General features: G+C 29.2%; 1 long non-coding RNA gene across 1 annotated transcript; it reads left to right on the top strand.

Moving 5' to 3' along the window:
* Positions 1-279: 279 nt before the first annotated feature.
* On the top strand, positions 280-1,077 carry LOC145063439 (uncharacterized). The gene is made up of 2 exons (XR_013687953.1): positions 280-521; positions 608-1,077. It is a non-coding gene; the product is annotated as an uncharacterized LOC145063439 (long non-coding RNA).
* The last annotated feature ends 7,073 nt before the right edge of the window (positions 1,078-8,150 follow it).

Below are 8,150 nucleotides of genomic sequence, written 5' to 3'. Positions count from 1 at the left end.
AAACCATGTTGTTTGATTATATGTCTCCCTAGCTTTGATGAATGATAAAAATGACCATTTTACCCTTATATTTACAACATATTATTTTATCACATTAATTTTCATAGTTCTATTTATATTTTACCAATTATTTTTATAATTGTCACTCTTGTCAATTTTTTTAATTTACTTATCATTTATTTAATTAAAAATAAATTTAAACGAACAATTGTGACTTTTTATTTACTTACCATTTATTTATTAATAATAAATTTAATCGAACGAAGGCCAATAATTGTCTTTCGTTGCCTAAACTTGCATAGTTGCACTCCAGTATACCTTCTTCTACCCATAAAACCCCAAAAGCAACCCCTTCATCAATGAAGTGGAGCTTTCAAACTTTCATCCATGGCAAAGTAACCTTTTTTATCTCCATCTTCCTCTATTTCTATCACTACGATCAACTAAGCGAGGATCTCATCATCTTCACGATCAACATCAACAACGAGTTTCTTCCTCTTCTCGTCGCCAAGAAGCTTATGGTATTTTAAGTTTTATTGTTTAGCTTCTTCCTCTTATCGTCTCTTGTCACACTAGGTCTTAAACTCGCCATCAATCTATTGAATAGCAAGGATGCTGATGAGGCTTTTAGGTTTTATTTCTGATGAAGATTCGAAATTTGGGGATTTCGGTATGTATTATCATGAGACAATTGATTTAAAGAGGAGAAGTTGTGTGATCGATTGAAGGAGACAAAGAGTTGAGTCAAGAACAAGGGGGCAAAGTGTGTCGTTTGGGGCTAACTGGAGACAAAAACTCGGTCAGGAGGTTTTTAGATGAGGATCGAATCATCAGATTTCTTTGGACCGAGTTTGACGATGAACAAGCCAAATCAAACATAACAATTTCTGACTGAGGACTGAGTCCCTCCTTGTGACTGTGTTAGCATTAATATCAAACAGCATATTAGTTTATTCACTATAAATATCACTTTCAAAGTGGAAGAACAAGTTCAAAAGTCATATCAGGATTTTCAAACTTGTTTTTCAGCATGACAATTGTATTATTAGATTATCTGCACGGTTTTTTTTTCTAAAATGTTTTGCGCTTAGTTAATCGACATAGGAACAAAATATATGTGACAGTTCCCATCATATTAGTTTTTTTTATGCTTCATAATCATGACCGGGTTCGAAACTGTTTTGTGAACATATGAATAACACGAAAATTATGTGTTCGAATATATTTTTTCAAAATTGTGTCAAAAATATTTGTTTACTTACAATATAATGCTTTTTCTGTGAAATTACAAAAAACTCGACCTATTTTTTTGTCTTTTTAGATCATCGACAAGTCTACAACACTCATGGGACCTTAAAATGTGCAAGTATTATCGGCTCCACTCTAAAGAGAATGTTGATTATCATGCAAGAAAAACATGTAAAAACAAAGATATATATATATATATATATATATATATATTATATATATATATATATATATATATATATATATATATATATATATATAAAAGCGAATGAACAAAATTTCAAATTTATTGGTTAACTATAGACTATAAAAAGTTCAATGATCTTAAATTCCTAAAAGAAATTCAATACCCTTAAAACCTAAAAAATGGACACTTCTTGTTAGCTATTATAATGACCACCTTGACAAAAACGACCAAATAATATGTATTTGGAAGTGTTTTTTAAAATAACTTATTAGTTTATTGGTTTTTTATAAAATAAAAAAAAAACAATAAATTAAAAAGATGTTTGACAAAAAAAAACAAGAACAAAAAAACAGAAAAAAAAAAAAACAAAAAAACAAAAAAACAAAAGTTTTTTCAAAAAAATCAATCAGACACACCTTAAAACCAAAAATTAGGTGACAAAATATGATATTCACATTGTCTCTTCCAAAAAAATATATGATATTCACATTATTTTACCATAGAGGAGCAAAAAATCAAGTCATGAAAGCATTGAAATTAACTTTTCATTTTATAATTGTTGTTTATAAATTGAATCTGGTTTTCTTAATTTATATGAACAATACCTAAAGTCCGTGTTCATGCTTTTGGAGTTAAACCATTGAATGATCAATCAAGTCTTCTATTTCAAATACAATTTTCTAAGACCATATTATTCGTCTGAGTCGATAGTTTGAACGATAAAATATCAAATCATATCATTTTAAATCAAAACAAAACAAAGTGATTAACTTTTCAAGACATACAATATGTCTTTTCATTACAAATAAATCAATGTTAAACTAGAAAAAACAATTATTTATTTTGTTCACAGTAGAGTCATCGTATTTGTTGCTAAGTTATAAAATAATCATTGAAAAGTAGTTCATATTTGATAAGGGGTGTATTATGTAACTTTTAACAAAATTCAATCCCCAAATCATAATTACTAATTACAACATTTCTAGGGTTTCATAACAAACTAATATTAATATTAAAGAAATTAATTACGACAAACCTGATAAAATTAACACAATATCATATGTAGTTTTGAGATTTGACCATATTAATCTAGATTGAGCCGTCCCCGCCAATATCACAACCGTCCACCACCACCTCCGCCGCCGTCGACCACCGTCAGTAGAAGTGGCCAAGCATCGTTACAACAAACTGGGCATCAAAATGCAAGCTTTTACAAAAAGCCCAATCACCATTTTCTTCGGAAGCATTAACTCACGTAACCTTTCACCACCACCACCACCACCTCCGCCGCCGATCACCACCACCGGAAAATGACCAACCATGGCCGCATGAAACCGGTCTTCAGAAAGCAACATTTTGAACAATGCACACAAATCATCACCATTTCTCTTGACAAGACAAGGCATTCGTCTTCTTCAAGTCAAATGACGAAAATGCCCTCGTAAACCTTCTGCCACAGCCTCCGCCGCAAGAAACTTTTTCTTCAAAATGAGAGATTTCACACCACACCCACCAACCACTATTCTTTTCAGAAGAAAAGGCAGCAGAAGCCAGAAGCTTTTTTTCATGTCAAATGACGGAAATACCCTCGTAACCTTCCACCATAACCACCACAACCTCCGCCGCCGAGACCCCAACGCCACCCTATATCGTGAAAAAAACACCGAAAAATGAGAAGAAAATATGGATTTTTTCCCAGATTCGTTTCCTCCGCGTCTTAAAAAAGGTTTTTCTGTACATTTGGATCAAAATTTTAATGAGATTTCTTTGAAAAATGGGTTTTCTTTATAAAGTAATAAACAATAACTCGATAAAATCAAGGAGAAGGGAGAGAAAAACAGAGTGAGGTCGTGGAGATGGGTCTGTTTTTAAGGGCTGGTGAGATGGGTATTTTTGTCTTATCTTGAAAAGCCCACACAAGAAAGAGAACTGTGTCCAATACAAATATAGAAAGTTACACTCAACCACCTTTTTCTATGAACTTTTGACATTTAGTTACCCCATAACTAATGGACTCAATAATGTGCAAATATATCCATCTACTTCTATTAATTTTGGTTCAACCACAAACAATTTGTTTCATATCACCTTACTTAAAAAAAGGTGATTATTCTACTTAAAAATCGATTTATTCACATAAGATATAATATCATTGTAGTTATTGTAAAAATCGGTAAAACATATATTTTTATAGAAGAATCATTTTTAAGTAAAAAGATAATGTCATTATATGTTAAATTACTCTACACATTCTAATGTTAAATTCATAATGTTCAATTATATAGATAGTACTTTCAATATTTGGTGACTGGTGTGGACATATCAATTTTTATACAAAAGCTATATGTCTAATTCAAATGCAAATAACAATATAACTAAATATCACGAAAATAGTTGGGAAAATTGGAACACTATATTGACAGTAATTCTTTTGTGTCTATGAAAATACAAAAAAAACTTAAATAAAATATATTATGTTACAAACACTTCTAGTCTTGTAGTGATGTCATATAATATAAATTGAAGATATTCATTGCTAAAAAAATATTGAATGAGCTAGACCTTGAACATTGTGCATACATTTTCCCTATGGAACATATTACATGATATATTACAAAAAATAATCAAAATTTTATCAATAATTTAGGTTGTTTAATGTGCACAAATAATAAAAGTATCCTTCTATAACCGGACTTGTTTGCATTTCATTCAAGTTAAAGGTCATATTTGGAATTTCTATTAACTAGAGGGACTTGTTTTCAATACCTAGAAGAATGTTCTTTTCTCTATTTGGGAGAAGCTTTAGGTGGAGATGTTTGGCCAAAATGAAAACCTACAAGTCATTTCCCTTTCTACCCCTCCTTCTCTTTGGGTAAAGTGTCATTTTACCCCTTTCTTCGCCCCACAAGCGCAATTTTTTTGCTAGATTTGCTCCAAAGCAAACTTATTTGTCTTATGTCCTTTTTCTTTCCCTTGTGATTTTGTTCTTCTTTTTCATACCCTTCACAATTTACAATCTTCAAAATCCCTATTTTGCCCTTTCATATACATCACGGATAAGGACTATGTGTTTTTTTATAGTTCAAAATCTTTTAGCTTTTTTACACAACAGATACAAGAATGTACACAGAAATGATAATTTGTAATAGTGATGCATAAAATAATTCCATCTTCAAATTTTCTTGAGAAAACATGGATGAGTTGAGCAACAACCTCAAATCCTCAATACCTGATATGCAAATACGTATATTAAATTATTTTAAAGGGTTTTATAATATATTATTTTTTAATTGATATATTATAGTAGTTATATGAGAAAAAATCGATATGTAAATGAAAAATGGTGACAACTCGATATGTAAATCAGTAAATGAAAATTGGACACAAAATAAGATGTTACATTAATTTGGAAACAACCTGAAATTTAACATTTTGCTATATTTAGTAGGACAAATTGAATAGAAATTATTATTTCTTCATTTTTTAAAATTTAGTGGGTTTTTTTTTTGAGTTGCATTATAAAATAAAAGTGCTAGAAAAGCTAGTAAAAACCAATTATAAAGTTAAACCCCTGATTGAATTTTTTTTAACAAAGAAACCCACTCCACATCACCGATAATAACAACATAATGCTAGAATCCAAAACGAGCATTTTAGAAGCCGGAATATTGGCAAAAACAACTCATAGTTAAAGTTAAAAGTTATAGTTTTATTTGTGTTTTCAGAAAAAATAGTTATAAACGTTTGAAATGTATAAAATGAAATAAAACATAAAGCAAAAACTCTTGATGCAATTTTTGGATTAGAGTTTTAGTTTAAAGTAAAAAATAAATAAAATAAATAAATAAATAAATAAATAAAAACTTAGAAAAACTCAACATATTTTAATCTGATTCTAAAAAACCAATTATATTATTTTTAGAGTGCTTTAAACACTTTATTTTTTTTTTATTTTTTTTTTTAAATTATCTGATTTAAGGCTTTGAAACTGATAAACCAAGACAGTCACAAATGATGGGTAACCAACTATTAAGGATTTGCTAATTACAATCCCTTAGATTAAAAAATTTCAAAAGATATAGGGGTTTAACGCACTTTGAAAAATAGTATATTGGTTTTTTAATTGTTGAATGAAAATAGGTTAGTTTTTTATGTCAAAAAAACTTAAATTGGATTTTCTAGAAAACATAGAAGTTTCAATGCATTAAAATTTTTAAAATAATTATTTTTTTATAATTAAATTAAAGATGTTGGATTTTTTTATGTTTGCCCAAAATAAAAGTATTATGTTTGTATTTTCAAACAAAGTTTAGTTTTAATTAGAGTTTTTTTTTCTTAAATAGTGGTTGTTTGGTTGTTGTTGGTTGAGTTAGATCTAATTGATTCAATATCCACAAAATCTTAACTCTTACCGAGTAAAAGGATCACAGAAGCAATTGAGTTAGAGACTTCTAAATGTGATATCAAACAGTCTGAATCTAATAAGTCAGATCAACCAATTTTTTACCAGATCCAGTATGAAGCACATAAAACAGCCCTTAAAATCTCTGTAATCTGAACATACCTTCTGAGTAATTTTACCAAATGTACATAAATTATAAGAAAACTCCACTTAAAATAAAGGTGGCATAACACATATTATTAATAGACTAAAGTTCCAACCTAAAAATCTCATCGAAGAGTGATTCATGTTGAAAAGCCGGTCATGGGACCCATGCCTCTAATCAACGAGTCTTTAGTCCACAATTATTGGTTTGTAAGAGACTAAAAAGTGTTATCGGTGAATATTAACAATTTAATATTATAGTTTATTGAATAAGACAACAAATTCTATTTGTAATTGCAAAAGACAGAAATACCCTTGACCATGAAAGAGTGTGTTAACATGACCTAACATACGTCCTCGGTTGGATGGAGTTGTGGGGTTGCCCAAGTTGCAGTTTGTAAGTATAAAAGAAACGTACAAATCCAACAGCATAAAGTACAAACATAAATTTATATATACATAAAGTACAATATAATATAGCATCATTACATGAATCTATGGATTATATTTTATATTTTGACTCTCGGTCAAATATGATTAAATGTTTGTAGGGTCATTTCTGACATTTGGGTCCCGCCTTATCAAAAAAAGATGTGGAGTTTGCATCGATATAGTTAATTTAAATTATCTTAAGCTAATTATAATATCTATGTTGTGCTTGGGTTGAATTTATGAAATCATAAACTATATTTTACTAAAGTTGTTTCTAATCATACTCTTATATAATCTTTTCAATGATATCCAGTAAACCAAGTTTGGCATGTCACTATAAAACCCCTTTATTTTGGACTTTGAAAAAATAAACATAACTATTGTAGAAATGTATACATTTTAGAAATAGTTATTCGAAGTGTGATTCTTGAGTTCCTTCAAATTGATGGTCATTTATTATAATATTGATTTGAATGTGTTTCCATACAATAACACATGAGTGTTATGCACACCCTTTCATAATTATTATATGTGTTTAACATGAAGGCTAACATAGGAAAAGACAAACATGCAACTTATATATATATATATATATATATATATATATATATATATATATATATATATATATATATATATATATATATATATATATATATATATATATAGCTTATAATGATCTTTGAACAATAGGGGAGATAAGGAAAAATCCTTAATGCTTCAAAAGAAGTCAAACAAACAACATTGAAAAGTAAGACATCCTATTGTAGTTAAAGAAAGATCGAGCAAGACAAACTAGAGAATATGATATTTTTAAAATCAAGAAAATTTTTCTACGATTGGTCATGTGGTTTTGTTTTGCAAAAAGTCGTATGGCAACTATAAAAAAAATTATGTATATGGTCCGTGTGGTAACCAAACATCCCCCCTCTTAGTCATTTATGCATGTAAAATGAAATTTATATCCCTTTTAATTTATTTTAAACTTTTTAAATTTTTTGTAATTATTTTTAAGTAAATAAAAAGAAAATAGATGGACCTGCCATCTCTCTCTCTCTCTCTCTCTCTCTCTCTCTCTCTCTCTCTCTCTCTCTCTCTCTCTCTCTCTCTCTCTCTCATGCCATGTTCTCGAGTTCTTTTAAGGAAGAAATAGAAGGAAATTAGAAGAAATAAGTGTTCTTGAGTTTTTTTTTTAAAAAGGGAAAGAGAAGGAAAAGGAAGGAATTATGTTCTAGAGTTTTATTTAAGGATAGAAAGAAAATGAAATATAAGAATTAGGAGAGAAAGAAAATACTTATTTTCCATTAAATCTTTCCTCTTACTTTTGGGATGATAGGGAGGGGAAGTAAAGTGAAGTTCATTTCTTTTCATTTTCCTCCCCTCCTTTTTTCCTCTTTAAAAAAAACTGAGAACATAGCATACATTATCCATACACTCTTTCCTTCTTTTGCTACAGACGAGATCCAATTTATTTTTCTTCCTCGATCTGATTGCAATATCCACTTGAGTTGTTTGATTTGGTCATGTAGTATGTATGTTTCAGTTGCCCAATTTAATAGAAATGATGTCTTCAACACAACTATTTCTCAAAATATGTTCATTAATAACGTACGGAGAGTTTCAACATAAATGGAAAAACTACGGTCGAGAATGTGAGTATAATTGCAGAGAAATATTTTGTTGAAGCTTTAGATACTGATATAGGTTGTGGCAACTTAACTTGTATGCTTACTTTCC

Source organism: Lactuca serriola, chromosome 7 (genome assembly GCF_051521515.1).
Source record: "Lactuca serriola cultivar US96UC23 chromosome 7, Lser_US96UC23_V15, whole genome shotgun sequence".
Classification (NCBI taxonomy): Eukaryota; Viridiplantae; Streptophyta; class Magnoliopsida; order Asterales; family Asteraceae; genus Lactuca; species Lactuca serriola.
Note: the sequence above shows the minus strand (reverse complement) of the source record. Positions and strands in the feature narration are given on the sequence as shown.